We start from the raw sequence: 18,709 nt of genomic DNA on the forward strand, positions 1-18,709 counted from the left end.
AAATATGCATGATTACTTAAGGAAAAAAGGTATATAGATACTAACTTTGAAATAGTTGATAACAATACTACCAGAAGACACAGAAAACTACTCAAGCCAAAGTCTCCAAATAAATATGAGGTGTTTATTTGTCTAACTTTTCCAGAAATGAGAGTCATTCTCTTTTTAGAGCCAAACAACACATATTACATATTTCTGCTTTCAATAAAGAAGTGATGTAATAGTAGTGTGAGTAGCAAAAGTTAAAAAAAAAATCTTTTCTAAAAATCCTGTTAAGGAGCAATCAGCAGTTAGGAGCAGAAGACAATTTTTTTTTTTTTTTTTTTTTTTGGAGACAAGAAATAGTATTTAAAGGGCAAGGGAGACAAAAATCAGATTCTTGTGGACTAGGATGAACTGGTTGAGAATTTTCTTTTGTTTTTGTTTTTGTTTTTGTTTGAGATGGAGTCTCATTCTGTCACCCAGGCTGGAGTGCAATGGCGCGATCTCGGCTCACTGCAACCTCGGCCTCCCGGGTTAAAGTGATTCTCCTGCTTCAGCCTCCTGAGTAGCTGGGATTACAGGAGCGTGCCACCATGCCTGTCTAATTTTTGTATTTTTAGTTGAGACGGGGTTTCACCATGTTGGCCAGGCTGGTCTCGAACTCCTGACCTTGTGATCTGCCCACCTTGGCCTCCCAAAGTGCTGGGATTACAGGCGTGAGCCACTGCACCCGGCCCTGGTTGGGAATGTTCTATGGAATTAACTGAGGAAAAAACCCAGATGATATGAGTGTGTTTGTGAGTATGTGTGTGTGTGCGTGTGTGTGTGTATACCTTGGTATGACAGTTTTGATTTACAAATCTGATTCTAGAACTAATTATTTTAAGCAAAATTAAATGTAAAATGTAAATTTATATGAGTTATTACTTTAAAAGGTTCACAATGAAAGATATCATTGGTTTTTAACCAGAAAAAAAAAACAAAAAAAAAAACCTTGACCTATATTTTCTTTTAAGATTTCGGTGTTTGGACAAGAAAATGACTCAGTGTTAAACTCAGGCACTTTATGACCGGGGTGCAATAGGTTTGTCAACCTGAAATTACTTTCTTTCTCTTCCTTTTGATATACGTAAGTGTAGAATATCACAGCTACCATGGAAAAATAATCAGAGATTTCTCCTCCTTTTAGGAATGATCCTGGCATGTAAAAATCTAATGTTCATTCTTGTATTTAGTAATATAAAAAAAGATTGTAATTCATTTTAGTAATCTTTCTCACGCCCTCCCTTCCCTGTTTTCTTTCCTCTTGCCCTCCCCTTTTCTGCTGTCTGCAAGTGTACCACCCACTTTCCAATCTAGTCTGTCTGTCATCAGTATCCACAAGGGGACCTCATTCAAAGCACACTACAGAGATGACACTGAGATGAGGGAACAGAGCAAGAAGAAGAACTTGAGGAAGGTCTTGAGCTAAAAGTGATGTGAACTTTGTTGTGCAACCACACATACGAACAACTAGGTCTTGAGGATGCTGGCGGAGTGTTTCTCTTTCAGGGAAAAGGCAGGGAATGATAATGAAGGGCAATTTGGAGACCACAAAAATTATACCCTAACAAATTATATACAAATCTGAGGCCAGGTGGCTCACTCCTGTAATCGCAGCACTTTGGGAGGCTGAGGCGGGTGCATCACCTGAGGTAAGGAGTTCAAGACCAGCCTGCCCACCATGGCAAAACTCCAACCTACTAAAAATACAAAAATTAGCTGAGCATGTTGGTGCACACCTGTAGTTACAGCTACTCTAGAGGCTGAGGCAGGAGAATTGCTTGAACTCGGGAGGCAGAGGTTGCAGTGAGCCGAGATCATGCCACTGCTCTCCAACCTGGGTAACAGAGCGAGACTCTTTCTCAAAAAAAAAAAAAAAAAAAAATACACATACAAATCTGGAAGAGTATTTTTCAATAGTTCTCCATATTATACATACTAATGAGTAAATGTTTCTGCTGGGTTGATGTGCTTCCTAACAGGTGAGAGAGAAAATAATTAATCCTGGCTTTTTAAGAATGAGTATAAGTGAGAAGGCTTCAAATGACTTCAGAATTACTGTCTTATTTAGACTCTGAATACTATGGTACAGGATCAGTAAAAATTTACGTTTTAAGTAACGTAACTATAGAAAAATACTATTTTCCATATGGTAGGCTATGTACAACACCATGAAACAAAGTGAGAAAGTAGAAAAATAACGGATCCAGGAGTGAGAAAAACTGGTTCTAGTGCCAGTTCCATAATTAATAATGTTTATCATCTTGGAGAAGTCATTTAGCTCTTGGAACCTTAGTTCTCTTATTTTTAAAATGAGGAGACAGGACTAGGTTATCTCCAAAGCCCAATTTAGCCCTAAAATCCTGTGCAGCGGAAGGACAGTACAATTGGAAACACATCGTGGTAATTACTCTCTACTCTTTAGACATCTGTTTACATAATTATCTAATTTAATCATCATCACAACTGTCCAGTAGCATTTATCCGCAGTAAGGCTAATGACATAACCTTTTCCTATATCCCTGTGATATCTCACCTCATAGCTGAATTTCAAAAATTTGTATGATCTCAGGCCGGGCATGGTGGCTCATTCCTGTAATTGCAGCACTTTGGGAGGCTGAGGCAGGTCAATCACCTGAGGTCAGGAGTTCGAGATCAGCCTGACCAATATGGTGAAACCCCATCTCTACTAAAAACACAAAAATTAGCTGGGCATTGTGGTGTGTGCCTGTAGTGCCAGCTATTTAGGAGGCTGAGACAGGAGAATTGCTTGAACCCAGGAGGCAGTGGTTGCACTGAGGTAAGATATGCCACTGCACTCTAGCCTGGGCAACAGAGTGAAACTCCAACTCACACACACACACACACACACACACACACACACACACAAATTGTATCATTTCACACTAGCTGCATAATGTGGCAACTCCAAAATGCTATACTAGATTTTTTATGTGGATTACTTTATTTCCATTGAAATTTTTTATTATTTGAAATACTGTATAAAATATTTTCATTTTATAACTAGAAAGATAGTAATTTTCTAAGATTTAAAAATGTGTATACACAGTTATGGCACAGGCACTGGGGAGAAAACCTCATAATTTCATTGGATGACTGCAAAAATTAGCCTATGTGGATTGAAAAAACATTTTAGGATTCATTGATCTAATAGACACACTTTAGCTTTAATAAGGAGTTTAAAATTTGTCAGGATAAGACATATAGTTTACAAACCCTCTTTAAGTGGATTTCTGAAATTTGGAATACAAAGGAAACCAGAAAAACAGGAGAAGCATGGGTTAAAAATTATCTATCAACTTGCAAAAACTTTAAAAACATCTGTTTTGGTTTTAAAAAAAAATATTCATTTTCAAGTGCTCCTTAATTGAAGGGGAATAAAGTTATTAACGGATAGGTATTATACTGGCTGTGCATAATCATTTTTATTCTAGATTTTTAGAGTTTTCTTTCATGTGAAAAAATATGCTAATTTTGTAGGGTTCTTTTCATAAGAAAACGCTTTATCTACTAATCATGACAGCAGGAGCACAAAATAAAGAGTAAATTATTTTAAATTAAAAAGTGTTCTCTCTTTATAGATAGTTTTTCTTTTCTAAGTTTTATATATTAAAATAATTTACACACATTCTTTTCAAGATTGAATTTCACTTTGGTATCTCTATGCTCAGTAATAGAAACTGCTCCCACTTTTAGAAGTATAAGTAGTGTGAGATGAGTTTAACTTAAACAACAACAACAACAACAAAAAAAACAAAACCATGTTATTCCATGAAAGATGCCACTACAGCATATTCTCAAACTCTATTACTTAGATCTTCAATCTTGGTTAAAGGAGCTTCCATTACATGGAGTTAGTGGAAAATGCTTCTAAGCATTATAAACATCATTTAAATATTTCTGAACAATGAAGGTTCAAGTGTATTTTGCATTCTCATGCTTTGTTCTATCTCTTCCAATCAATTGTATTGATTTTGCGAAGGGTTAGAAGGTATACTTCCATTGATCAAGAAAATAGCCTAACAGCAAAACTGTCTTTCAATTCAAGACAGATCAATCCCACCTTTGTCTCCTATTAGACACATTATGCTTATTTATTCCGCATCTTTACATTCCATAATATATAGCTGTTTAAGAAAGGAAATAGACAAAGAATTTTCTATTTTCTTGGAAAATATAACCCATGCCTGGGTGTTCCCCACACTGAACTGCTACTGAACTTAGGAGACCTTGTGACACCCAGCCAAGTGCTTGGCCTCAGTTTCAAGTTCACTGAAGAATGCGGGTCCTTTTCAGGAGTTTAGAAAGCATTAAAGAAAAAAAAAATCTTCCAAAAAATATTGAAATCATTTAGCAAATCAGTGTTTGAGAAAATAATGATGAAGACACATCATCATAGCCATCTTTTCCAGAGCCCCCGCTCACTTTTTTAACGCCACAGTAGAACTGGCTGAGCTATAAACAATTCATTGGTTCTGACAGCTCATAACTTGGGAAACAGAATGATCCAAGTTAAGTTACCTTAGAAAAATAATACAATAGAACAAACAAAAAACTCCTCACACAAGACAGTGCTAGTATATTAGTCTCTTTGGGGAGGTATTTTGTTAGGCTCTGTATACCAAAGCTCCAAGAGTTAGCATTTTGACTTTTACTAGCCTGGAAAGTTATATGCTGATTAACACTCTTCCAAACTCTCCATACAAAGCTTTACTTTGATAACAAAGAAAACATTCACAAATTCTACAGTCTCATGGCCCAGGTGGCCCACAGGCATGCTAATTTTTTTACAGTCATGTTTGACTATATTTCTTTATATAGCAATTTAATTAATGTATTTTCTCTTATGTGACACTAGCCATAACTCACTGAGGAAAAGGGTTAAGTTAGAACTTATGTTCAGATACATTGCTATTATAAACGATTGAGTTTAAGAGAGAATGTATTCCCATTCCTGTGCCTGGCAAAGACAGGTTTTAAAGTACACATTAAACAAAAGAAAACTGCTTTTCAATTACTAAATGCAGTGCTCAGTAGGACAGAAAACGTACTGCTTCTCTTAAATGCTAGACCTTTCAAACATTTGCTGGATGACAGCACTATAAAAAAATACAGTTTCTTTAGTAAAGAATTAAAGCTGAATATGCAACATTTCTTAGAAGCATTGAATAAGTCTATTTGTCCAGCTTACTTTGCAAAGGCTGCGTAGAAAACAGCACCATAAACACTTTCAGTCCCCACACAAGGGCTAAACAAAGAGTCCTCTTTCTAGCCATCTAATCGGGTAATTTATTTTTTCAACCATCACATAAATCGAAACACAGCTGTAACCAATGACTTGCAGATCCAGTTCCCAGCCAGCTGGAATCAGTTCTGCTGAAACAGCAAGATTTTTACATTGTTCACTTCTGTACATCTGGAGAAATCATTGAGGTTCAAAGGTGACCAGAAAAGCTCTTTAAATAAATTCAACTGACAGTGAAGATTTGCCTAAGGATCTACAAACTCTACATTCACTTCTACAAAATGTTCGTGTCATGAAATTAATGCTTATAAAGGCTATTTGCATCCTAGTCAATATAGACTTTATGAGTTGCTAATTGAATTAAGCACTTAAATGCCAATTTCTTTCAAAAAGCTTGCATAGGTTTCCTCGAAACTTTTTTCCTAGGAGTTGTTGCTATTTAAGGACGGTTGTATTAGAATACTACATTACAGGCAGAAAATCAACCATAAGAACCTGTAACAAAACCAGATACTAGAAAGGTACCTACTCATATCTCAAGTTCAATCGTGTTTAGCTAATATAATCCTCTATTTAGATAAAATGAATAAGAAATATTATCTGAAAGAAAGCAGAGCTGGAATACCTCCATCAAGCTAGGCAGGCAAATCCCTCAAAGGAGCCAGAGTCCTGGGAGAAACAAATGAGGATTAGGAATGTTCCACATGCAGTCTTGCAGGGAGGTGATTCTGGCACAAGAAGGAGAGCAACCCACAAGCACCAACAACTTTTGCTCTGCTTCAGAAACACATAACTGGACATAGGGCAAAAGCTAAGACTCCTCAAAGCAAAAACAGAGGCAGTCAATCTTTGATGTAAAGAGTCCTACATAATAATTGGATAAACTTAGAATAAATAAAAATCTAGAAGAATAAATGTATTATTGGCATTTATATTATGCACAGTATATCAACTCCAATGCATCATTTTCTTCACAAAAGCCATCCAAAAGATACCTATTTATGAAATAAATATATATGTCTGATGAACTTCTCAAGTAAGTTTTTATTGTGGTTAGACAATGTACAAGCGAATCACAAATGCATTTTACTTTTTTTTCTTTAGTTAAATCAGTATACAGGGAAACAAGTTATTTTCATTATTTAACCTTTTTTTTTTTTTTTTTCAAATGTGTGGGCATTTCAATTATAGTGAATCAATAACCAGTAACTTCCTTAGGCATTCTGCCTTGAAAAAGATTGAACAAATAAATAGTGATCATGTACAGTTCTCAGTTCATTTTGAATGACAGATGGTGATCACGTAGTGAGTAGCAATTCACAATTAGATATTAAATTCATACAAAGATGTTTAAGTTCAACTTGTTAAGTGTGGCTGATTTTTATGTGTCAATCACTGTGTACACAGGCTATAGAAACATGATCTGGAACAGTTAGAAATGTGATTTAACATATAATAAAGTATTCAATATGCTGAAGATTACCTTTAAGACTTTCAGGGTAATGAAAAATTACACCTACCCAAAAGGCAGGCGATCTGCATTCTTGTCCACCACTGGTTATTAACTCACTGTAGGATGTGAAGGAACGGGATCTAGACAGGCACACAACCTCTCTAGATCTCCCATAGAATAAAGATTTCATGTTGTTTCCAGCTAGGTGGAAAATGCATATTTTTGCAAGGAATTTTTAAAATCCTGATATACATCTGCCAATACTACTACTTCTGAAATGTGAAATCCCAAATTTTCTCCCTTAAAAAATGTCATTAATTTCTGAGTAAACACCATTTTAAAAAATCTCTCCTTTTTAAGATATGAACCAAGCAATCCAGAAATAACTAGAGTCTACTAACTTACATCCTTGATTAGTAGAGGAAAGCTAAATTTATAGGGAAAAATTTGTGAATGAACATTGCTTGAGTTTATGAATATATAATTTAAAAGTAAGCAGCCAGTGAAACATATCATTGCTTTAAAATTGTACTAAAATTAAACATCTCCCATACTCTGCCTCTACTGTAATATTAAGGTATTCTTCATAAGTAAATTCACATGACTGAGTTTTCAGTTTATAAACATTTTAATGATTTTAATTCACATGTATTCCAGAATCCTGTGGTTCTGTGATGTACATATAGTTATTCAAATATACCACATTTCTAAAGCATCTGTAACATATGACAATTTACGTGTATTATATATGTACAATTTACATATGTTAATATAAGTGAAGATTTATTATATTTGTAAGAGTAAAAACATCGAAGAATTTTTATTATTTATGATAGAATGTCAACTGAACCAACAGCAGTAGAAACTGTCACACAAATATTTGTTCAGAAAAAAAACCAACCAAACAAAAGTGTTTTCCCATAACAATTCAGCTAAAAGAAAAAAACGGGGGCGATGGGGGGGTAAATCTTATTAGAAAACAACTTGTTTCAGGTGTTTCCCAACAGATGATATCTTGAAATATGCCCAGCTAACATGTAAATTTCACAAGTTAGTTTCTTACTTAAACTTATTATTATCAAAGTTTGATCTGATATTTTTTACCCAGTTTCTTTTCTCATAATTACTCTAGACTGTAAATTACAAAATAAATGTTTAGTATGTGATCCATACAACATATGCTATGAAAACTCTATAGAAAAATGCTCTCTGTGTCACTATGAGCTTGCTAAACTAGAGAACATGGAGTGAAACAGGGAAGGGGCTCATGGACAAGATCAGATTCTTAACATGCATTCTAGAATCTTCCACAATCAAACAATACTTCCAAATTAAGATTCAATAGGAACTGATTTGTCCTTTTTTATTTAAAGAAAAATATGTAATATATAAATAAGTTCTTCTCCAGTTCTGAAGAAGGAGAATTGGACCTTATGCAAAATTCTCATAGATTGTTTAAGTTCACCATTATATACAAACAGAAATAAAGATTTTTCAAAGTCTACTCTGACTTTGATAATTTTAAAATTTGATGGGTTTTCTTTGCCAACCAAACTCTGGCAAGTCCAGCCCCCCCACCCCTTTTTTTTTTGAGACGGAGTCTGGCTCCGTCTCCAGGCTGGAGTGCAGTGGTTCACTGCAAGCTCCACCTCCCGGATTCTGCCTCAGCCTCCAGAGTAGCTGGGATTACAGGCACCTGCCACCACGCCCAGCTAATTTTTATATTTTTAGGAGAGACGGAGTTTCACCATGTTGGCCAGGATGGTCTCGATCTCCTGACCTGGTTATCAGCCCACCTCGGTCTCCCAAAGTGCCAGGATTACAGGCGTGAGCCACCGCACGCGGGCAGTCCAGCCCCCGCCTTTTTTTATTTTATTTTTTTTAAATCAAGTTGGATCTTTGTTTTGGTTTTTGTTTTGTTTTGTTTTTTGAGACGGACTCTCTCTCTGTCGCCCAGACGGGAGTGCAGTGGCTAGAACTCGGCTCACTGAGATCTCTGCCTATCGGGTTCAAGTGACTCTCCTGCCTCAGCCTCCGAGTAGCTGGGATTACATGTGCCTGCCACCATGGCCCAGCCAATTTTTGTATTTTCAGTAGAGGGAGGGTTTCACCATGTTGGCCAGGCTCGTCTCAAAGTCCTGACCTCAGGTCATCTGGCTGCCTCGGCCTCCCAAAGTGCTGTGATTACAGGCATGAGCTACTGCGCCCAGCCTGTCAAGTTGGATCTTGGTGATATTCATTCAATATGAAGTACCAAGTGAAAATAATCAGGATATTTAAAAATCCTAAGATTATATTTAAGCATTTTGAGTATTTGATTGGGTTATTGATTACAGAGTCCTTGTTAGTAGGTAGATATCATCAGCCATTTTAGAATGTTTTACAATAGGGTTTAAGCCAAAGTCTGTCAAAAAGGAACACGCCATTAATTTGTGTGTAAATTTTTTGGGAGAAAATTATGTGCGTGTATGTCTGTGTGTGTATCTGTGTGTGTGAGAGAGAGACACACACACAGAGACAGAGAGAGAGAGAGACACACACACATAAACACAGAATTTTGTAGTTTAAATCTCTCAAGTCATAGACTTGAAACTCTAAGAGGGCACAGAGATTCCTGTAAAAATGGTTCACAGAGGAGCGAGCTTTTCTTGTCTTTGGAGGCCTAATTAATATTATGTGGCAATGGGTGAAGCTATTAAAAAATTTTATTTTAATTACTAAAATTAGAAACTCTTTCAACATCAGCTGACACTCATGTTCAGGCCAAGTTTTCACCTATCCTTTCCCCCAATCTTACCATCCTCATAGTTAATCAGTTTTAAAGAACTACAATTTCTTCCTTTCTAAAGAGAGAATTATAAGATATTATATTTGAAAACTCTTGAGTTTATTTTCTTTCTAGAGGATCCATAAGTCTTCCAAATCGACCATGTAAATCAATTCATTTATTTCTCCCTCTCTTGAGCTAGTAAAAATTTCCCAAAATGTTACAGGTACTGTTTTAAGCAAGCCAGGACAGAACTTGTAAATTACCTAATATGCTTTGTTCATGAACTAGCCCAGATGGAAAGATTATATCCATATAATTGTACCCATTAGCTTTCTATCTGTGCAATAAATTAAAATGAAGTGTGGTGGTGGGGGGGAGTGATTCTGTGTCAAGTATGCCAATACTTTCAGCCTTTTAGAACCAACTTTATGTACGTGAAAATTCAATATGTAAACATTTAAAAAATCATATTCAAATGGGCACTTCAAATGGCACATCTGTGTCAAGAAGGGTTACACAAAGTTATTTCTAGAGCTTTCAGTCACTTGAATTTAATTTGACATATATTTTATAAGTATCCACTGTGTGCAAGTTACTAAGTTGTTAAAAGAATTACAAAAATGAAGGGAGAAATAGCTTCTGTCTTCAAAAAGTTTAATATATGGTAGAGAGTCAGATATAGAAATTATGATCTACGGAAAGTGCAAAGCATTCTATCAAATACAAAGTGCTATAAAAACACAGGAGAAAAAGACGGTAAATATTGAGTGCTTTATAGAAGTCTTCCAGCAGGAAGCTCCACTTGAGTTAAACCTTGAAGGAAAAGGACGGTTCAACAGGAAAATCTAGAAGAGGGAGAAAACACATAGTCTGTGGGCTGAGCAGGAGGAAAGGCTCAGGGTGGGAATTCACACAGTTTGGGGGAAATGACTAGTAACTCCAAAAATGCTGGCTTATACAAGAAATGTTACTAGGAAAAACGGCCCGGCAGTTGGATTGGGGGTTTGGTTATACAGGGTGTTTGGTGTACTAAGAAGTAATAGTTTGAGCATAAATGACCGACTAAAATCTGTTTTGAGTAAAAGTTTTAGATTAGCATAAGACAACAACAGTGCTAACAATTACTACGTACTTAATACCAAATCCATATCTAGCTCAGTGCTAGTACCTATCAGGCCATTTTATCATCCATTGGGTAAACAGTATAATTATCAGCAACTTATTGACAAGAAATCTGAGCTTCAAAGAAGTAATGTACCCAGTGTGGTACCAGTAGTAAGTGGCCAGAATTTGATCGTGGCCTATTTGATTCCATTCATTCCTTTCTTAAGTGTTTAGTCAGATTACCTCTCAAAATTAAATTGGTTTATCTGCAAGTACAGTGTTGAATCTCAGTACACAATAGGATAAGTAGTCTATGTCAGGTCAGGGAGGATTCTGCAAAGAAACTATAAGAGTGCACAGAGATTCCAGGAGCTTCTTTATATTTGGAACATTTTGGAAGTGACAGAGGACTCAAATATAGTTTATTCTGGCCGGGCGCGGTGGCTCAAGCCTGTAATCCCAGCACTTTGGGAGGCCGAGACGGGCGGATCACGAGGTCAGGAGATTGAGACCATCCTGGCTAACACAGTGAAACCCCGTCTCTACTAAAAAATGCAAAAAATTAGCCGGGTGTGGCGGCGCCTGTAGTCCCAGCTACTCAGGAGGCTGAGGCAGGAGAATGGCGGGAACCCGGGAGGCGGAGCTTGCAGTGAGCCGAGATCGCGCCACTGCACTCCAGCCTGGGCGACAGAGCGAGACTCCGTCTCAAAAAAAAAGAAAAAAAAAAAAAAAAAATGAAAAGAAAAAAAGAAAGAAAAAGAAAAATATAGTTTATTCTGATCCCATAGCTCTTGTTCTTTCTTTTATCACATGGTACTATTGGTCTAATCAATATTTTAAGTAGCTGTAAAAAGTTTCATCCCAGGAATGTATTTGCTTAACAAATTCCCAAATGTTAAGACTCTCTAGGGCTTCAAAGTTGGGATCACGGCCGGCGCAGTGGTTGACGCCTGTTACCCCAGCACTTTGGGAGGCGGAGGCGGGTGGATCATGAGGTCAGGAGATCAATACCATCCTCGCTCATAAGGGGAAACCCCGTCTCTACAAAAAAATTAGCCGGGCATAGTGGCATGCGCCTGTAATCCCAGCTACTTGGGAGGCTGAGGCAGGAGAATTGCTTGAACAGTTCTGAGAATTGGGAGGCAGAGGTTGCAGTGAGCCAAGATCGCGCCACTGCACTGCAGCCTGGGCAACAGAGTGAGACTCCATCCCCCACACACCCCTCCAAAAAAAATTGGGGATCAAATGTATAGGGTTACAATGAATACTTTTTCCCATGTGTCTTTTTCCTCCATTTGAATTCTCTCCTTTGTATAACATCGTAGAAGTAAGAAGGTTATGATTTAAAGCAGCTGAATAACTTTGGCATAGCTGAATAATTGATATCCTAGAGATATTTTCCATTTTTATTTGAATTCTATAATGTATCAAGCATAAAACCATAATATCTAATATGAATCCATTAAAGCCTTTGCTTGTCAGTTTCATTCATTCATTTTTCCATTGGCTCATTACTTAACTATTTGGTTGTCCATTCACTTCTTATCTGACTACATATTATATGACTGAAGATTCAGCTAAAGATTAGACTTTTCATTATCTTGTAAGCCTGTGAGAGTAATCACTGAATACCTTAATGTTCAAGAAAACTTAAGTCATTAAGTTCAGGAACTTAAATATTCTATCCCATGTGGTAGTCTCAAGTTTCATGATAAAGTAGACCATTTAGTGATACATCATGATGTCATTTCCAGAGGAATAAGGTCAGTTCTTGGAACAAAATTTATAACAAAACTTCCATGAGTGTTTTAGTTTTACCAGAATCCAGTCTATCAGTTTGGAGGCTTCTTTTTGCATTTCTGTTTCATTCATATTTCTAACTACTGTTTAAAACTTTTTGAAAATAATCAGATTACAGAAAAGTAAGCAAAAATGTATCACAGAAAAAAAGTATTTTTCAGGGGTCTAAATTAAATTTGAAAGTACATCACACTTCTAATTTGAGAATTAAATATGTAAAAGAGAGACAGATGAAAGAAAACAAAACTTAGAAACTGAGTTCTAATTTTGTCTCTGCCATGTTCATTGTGCAACTGCAGACAGCATACTTAACACCTCAAGGCTTCGGTTTCTTCCTTTGAAAATGCATTACACTACCACAGTGGAATGGAACGTCCATTTTGCAACTTTAAAACCACTGAAAACAAAAAGTGCCATATAAACATAAAATAACATTTCCTTGTAACAGATTGATTTGGGGTTATTTTACCTGCTACTTTTAAAGTAAATTTTGTTAAATGGAGAAAAAAAAAATCCCAATTCATGACTGTTTCTTAAACTTGGCTTCATGTGTCTGGAATGCAATGACAGAGTTGTTGATTTTTGAAGATATGAAATGCAGCAAAAACAAGAGGATAAAGTCTGAACTCCTATTGATTAAGGTACATAAGGTGTAGTGGGGTAAAAATAAATAAAGACAACTAGTTAAGTTTTCAGGATCTGAAGGTACTGTTATTTTGAGTTGAAGAAGCAGATGAATACAGTTTCCAAACTATAACAATGCCATCACAAGTTACATATCCCTTCCAAAAGAGTTCTAGATTTAAAGAAAACAATGACAAATATGAAAGGCATTTTAGACTCCTTTGAAAAAGCAACTTTTATGAATATATTTAAAAAATAAAACTGCTTGCACATAGACCCTAAAAAAAAAAAAGTCCACTGCTGGGAAGGAGGAGGAGGCAAGTGAACAAGTCAGAAAAATCTAATATTTACAGGTCCTTTTACAGGTTTCTTCCATGTACCATGATGATTTTGTCCTAAGTAGCAGCAGTCGAGGACTTCTTCACTAGAGCAGGAGCAGATACACTGGATGCATTCTCAAAAACCCCAACCAGTTTTAAAGGAATCTGACTTGTGAAAGCAGTAATTTATCCAAACCTCAGGCATCCAACTTCTACAACTGTAAAGTGAAAGTATACGCCCATATACCCTGGAAAAAAATTTTTCGTTTTTAATCTTTGTGGGTACACAGTAGGTGTAATATTTATGGATTACAGGAAATATTTTGACATAGGCATGCACTGTGAAATCACATCAGGGTAAACAGGGTATCCATCACGTCAAGCATTTCTCCTTTGTATTTCTTTTGAATAATATTTATATCATCTTTCCCCCTTTATATTTAGAAAATATTCAATAAATAGTAAGAAAAGAGCAGGTATAGTTCTATTTCTGACTACCCTGCATCCCCTGTTCAAGCAGCTTTGAGGGTATTTAAAAAGATTTTTATCAATATTCTAGATAATGCCCTAAAGTAGACCTCTATTAACTCAAAGAAAATTTCAAATATATATGCCACATTGTTTAGAAGTGAAAATATTTTAGGAAAGCTTATTTCTTGAAGAGAAGGAAAACATGTTGGTATTGCATGAATTAGAAGCATACATTACAACAACAAAGGGACAGCAGCAATAGAACAAAGTTGAGCTTGTTTAATAAAAACTGCTTACTCATTCATTCATTCTTTACAGTCAAAACCCTTTTCACAAAAAGGCTATCATGAACAAATCACGGAGGTGGAATTTCCAAACAAAGAGGTAGTATTTGACCTTCCTAATTTTTAGAATAGCTACCTAAACTGCATCTATAATTCATTAGGATCCAGGTAATTTAGAGTTTTTACATACTTCAAATATGTCAGAAATTTTGTGTTCCTTTATTCAGAATGGTTTGCCTTGAAAAACACTGAGTTAAGAATTTAAAGAAACCCTAAAATGTTCCTAGAGATTTTGTACAAAATGTGCTAGAAACTGTTTTAAAAAATATGAAGACAAGAAAGAAAAGTCACAGTCTATTCTTGAGGAGAAATAGCAAAGGAACATAATAATAATTTTAAAAGACGAAATTCCTAAGGGCTTCAGAACTTAACAACATATGAGGTTCAAGCATATTTCTATCACCTTTCTCACTCTCCTGTTTCATGGCTTATATCCTCTTCCATTTAGGATTACCAGACAACCTCCGTATCATCCACTACTCGTCCAGTGAGCAGATGTGTTGAGATAATGTGAAAACCATGCCTTCACTCCTAATCACTTAACACAGTCTTGGGATAACAGAAACCCTACTCCAGTTGGCCAGTGAATGTACCTCTATTTCTACATTCCGGATGCTTTGTTGCTGCCATTCCTATCATTTCCACTGGCTTTTAATCACACTTTTAAATAGTTAATTCATCAGACTCAGTAATTTTGTGACTGTCCCTTTTTCCTTTGAGACTTCAGTGATTACGTCAGAAAACATCTTACTCATTTTACTCAGTTGTCTTCATTTGAAGTTTAGATGGGGGTAGTTTAGCTGCTGTTTTGTTAACATATGCTGATTCTATTTAATACAGTAATTTAAAAAAATGTGCTACACCTTGTTTTCAAGCAATAATGTCCCTCTACTTCTTTCTTCTTATGTGTACAAAATTCATTATGTATTTTCTGATTGTGACTAGAACCAAGAAAACCTTTAAGTCCTCCCCAAGAGGAACAATGAAAGGGCTCTAAGGAAATATAATTTAAATAAGAAAGAACTAGCTAGATTGGTTTCCATGTATGTAATAATAAGTTGGAGCTTTAGGTCACACTAACCATGTTTCCAATATAGAAAGAAAATTCATATACCTTGAGACCTGGTTATTAGAGAACATGGCTTAGTTCCAGGTTAAGAGTGTTGCAGAACAAGAAAACCACTGCCTATTAGCCTTATCTGAAATTAACAGTAATTTAAATTTTGAAAAATTATTAGGAGATGATTTACTAGTTTTAAAATTGTTATTGAAGGATGGATCTAATTTATATATGATTTAAATAATGTGCACATCTATGGAAAGCTAACATAACAGGCTAATATTATAAGGCTCTCTCCTCCCTGGTGAAAATAATAAACGGAAAAGAAAATGCTGGAAATGATTAAAGATGCATGCATCAAGAGGAAGGACAGCTGCCCATAGTTCAAAAAGCATTGCTCTAGCTCTGTTGGTATGAACTGCTGACTCAATCCCTTGATGTAGATTCACTAATCCGTTTACCTGCCAAACACATCCTTGTTCTTCCTGCCTGAGACTGGACTCACCTCTGCTACTACGAGGTAAAAGGTGGCTCAGAGGCAGGTGGAATAATGATTAGTTGCAATAAATACTGTAAGTAGAATTGAACAAAGCCTGAAATCTGAGCTTCAAAAAACTATTTGAATATCAGCATTCTAAGTCATCCAGTGAAACTGAATTTAATATAAGCAAAGATAATTACAGTTACAGACATTTGAAAAGAAAAATTCATGAAATAAATTCATTAATACAGTATGAAGAAAATATGCCCTTCTACTAATGCATAATAACCTGGCATTTTGGGCCTGCACACTGGCAAAGAGATGTGAATTTTGGCTGCTCCAAAATATATGACTGTCCCTGAGAAGAAGGGCCCAAAACAACTTAAGCCACTTCCAAGATAGGCATTTCCTCTTTTTCAGAATGTGTATTAATGTATAACAAATGCAAGAAACAGGAATATTCTAATTATTAGCGCATTAATGTTTTAAGACTTTCATATTCTAGTTATACGGATATGGTGATTCATCGCTATTCACAATTTAAAAGTTTTATTTAAATAAGTAGATGTAATTAAAAGGAATATGCACTATTTCAAAAAAGCAAGATTAGTGCGGACAAAACAATTAAATAAACAACATGAGAGTAAGTCTTTCAAAAGAGACAGATAGCCAAGACTGTTTCATTTTGAAAACTTGTCATTTCCCTGCAAATAGATAATGAATGTCAAAATGCCTATTCAAACCCTCACAATAAAATAAAATAACTTTTTTTTCCCCACCAAATCCACGACTCTAAATATCCCGAGTGGAAAATGTTTCACATATAAGTATATTAATTACGGAATTCAAAGTAATTATTATATTCAAATACAAATAGTTCAATACCAACAGTAGTGTTCAAATACAAATAGCTTATTGTGCCAGTTTATTCTTGTGGCCCTCACTAACTCTTATATGTATATAAGCGCAACTAATTCATCATAAGAAGACCTTTCTTGTTGCTTTCTTGTATTAGTTTAGTTTTAGTTCAGCTTATTAGACAGACTCAAGTAGAAAATGCACCTGTAAACAGTTCTTCATCCGAAGATCCAGCGGAAGGAGAACATCTACAGGCAACAGTTTTTGTGGCATTAAAAGTAGCAGCCTCAGGAGGGATAAACACAGACTAGGAAAGTTCACACTACATATTGTGAAGCGTTAATTGAAGAATGTGTATTTGGCACAAGAGACCCCCCTTTTTTGTACATTCCATAAGATGGTGGTGTCATGTGTATATGGCTATGACACCTTGCAGCAATGCATTCTTCAAAACAATTTCCAAATGATTTTAATTACTTTTCTTCCAATACTATGCGGTATTCTTACACTCAGTTCAATCTATGTTTTGGAACACTAGGCGCTGACAACGTGTTTTCAAATAGATTAGATATCTTTCTACGATACTGAAAAACAGACCTCATATATAAACTCTGTTCACTGCAAAAGATTGCTATGCATGCACACGTGCACATGTGTCAACTGCCCAAGGGAAGAAGTGGTAAAATGGGATATTTTCTTATGTGTAATACTTACTTTTCTTGGTTTTCAGGAAATACAAAGCCCGAAGCCTTTCTCTTATCCAACTGAACAAGAAAATTAGCAAAGAAATTAATCTAAGTCAACTACAGAGGCAAGAGAACCACATAAACATATACGGAAGACTTTTTTCCCCCAAGGAAAAACATTAGTGTCCACTGTTGAAAACATTACAATTAATCATTTTAAGTAAGAGCTCCTAGTACTGATGCACAAGGTTGGCGATTTTAACAGCCAGTGAGTAAATGAGAACATCAAAAATGTTAAGGTTTGAGTAGTCTCAGAGTAAATCCCTTAGAACATTGAAGACTGGGAAAATCTGAAAAAACATGGGAGTCTTGTATTAGTCTTAATAGTTCAAAGTAAAACTTGACTTTTTTAGTATACATTAAACTTGATTTAAGCATTATGGAATGAAAGTTGCTAGATTCCGACACACAAAAAATTTTTCCTTTAATTGACTATTTTACAATACAATCCATAATTTTCCACTTCTTAAATATTAACGTTAGGTTTCACAACAGCAGTCAATCATTAGAGGAAGTAACTGGATATCATGAATGCCTTCCAAATTTAAAAGATCTAGATTATCTTTCTAAAGCTTTCCTTGAGAAAAAGAAAAATAACAAACCTGCGTTCAGGCAAGTGACAAAAGAATATCATAAAGTTATAAACGCACAGTATTAAACATGGACAGAAACCTCAGAACCATCTAAAAGGAAACCCTAAAAATCTCGTCATCTATATTCTATAAAAGAAATTTAAGAACCTAAAGCAATGATTAAGTAGAATCTATAATCAAATTAAAATTGGATCTATAATCAAATTAACATTTGATCTATAATCAAATTAAAAACAAACCATTCTATTTGATGAAAAGTGTTAAGATTTTTTTAAATATACATTTTATGAATCTAGGCTACAAAATATTTGGCCATAGATATCACAGGCTGACAATGCAGGAGGCAATTCACTACTCAAGTAACTCTTTCCTAATTCTATTTAATATTTTATGCACTGTTCCACAGGCACAGTTTTAGGTTCAGGTTGAAATAGTTATTATGTAGAATTTTATATTCACTTTTTAACTTTCAATCTTGAACATATACAATAACTCTTTTGATGTTTAAATTATAATACTTAGAACAGTTAAAACATTTTTCATATATATTTTTTCACACTTGTTCCCCAAATTATTTTTTTAAAGGCCATCACATTCCACACATACCCAACAAGAAGAACTTGAGGGTAGAAAGTTAATCAAAAATGGGTAAAGGTAAGTATGAGTGGTAAGGAGTAGGCACCATCTTGAGTGGTATAGAGGGGGCATATCAGACTAACAAGCCACATTGGTTTTAAATCAAAATCTTACTCAGAATGTTGCAGATACACTCCCTCCTAACTCTTGATGTCCCTC

The 18,709-nt window shown here is 35.5% G+C and overlaps 1 protein-coding gene across 13 annotated transcripts in view; it reads right to left on the bottom strand.

The window, feature by feature from the left end:
* LOC114676844 (uncharacterized) overlaps positions 1 to 18,709 on the bottom strand; it is a 451,137-nt gene that overhangs the window by 55,272 nt on the left and 377,156 nt on the right. The window contains exon 6 of one of the 13 annotated variants that reach the window (XM_077997960.1): positions 13,875 to 17,339. The exons of the other annotated variants lie outside the window; for them this stretch is intronic. The gene's annotated coding sequence lies outside the window, so the exon portion shown is untranslated. Of the gene's footprint in view, positions 1 to 13,874; positions 17,340 to 18,709 lie in introns of those variants that run through there. 13 annotated transcript variants of the gene reach the window in all.

Source organism: Macaca mulatta, chromosome 3, assembly GCF_049350105.2.
Source record: "Macaca mulatta isolate MMU2019108-1 chromosome 3, T2T-MMU8v2.0, whole genome shotgun sequence".
Classification (NCBI taxonomy): domain Eukaryota; kingdom Metazoa; phylum Chordata; class Mammalia; order Primates; family Cercopithecidae; genus Macaca; species Macaca mulatta.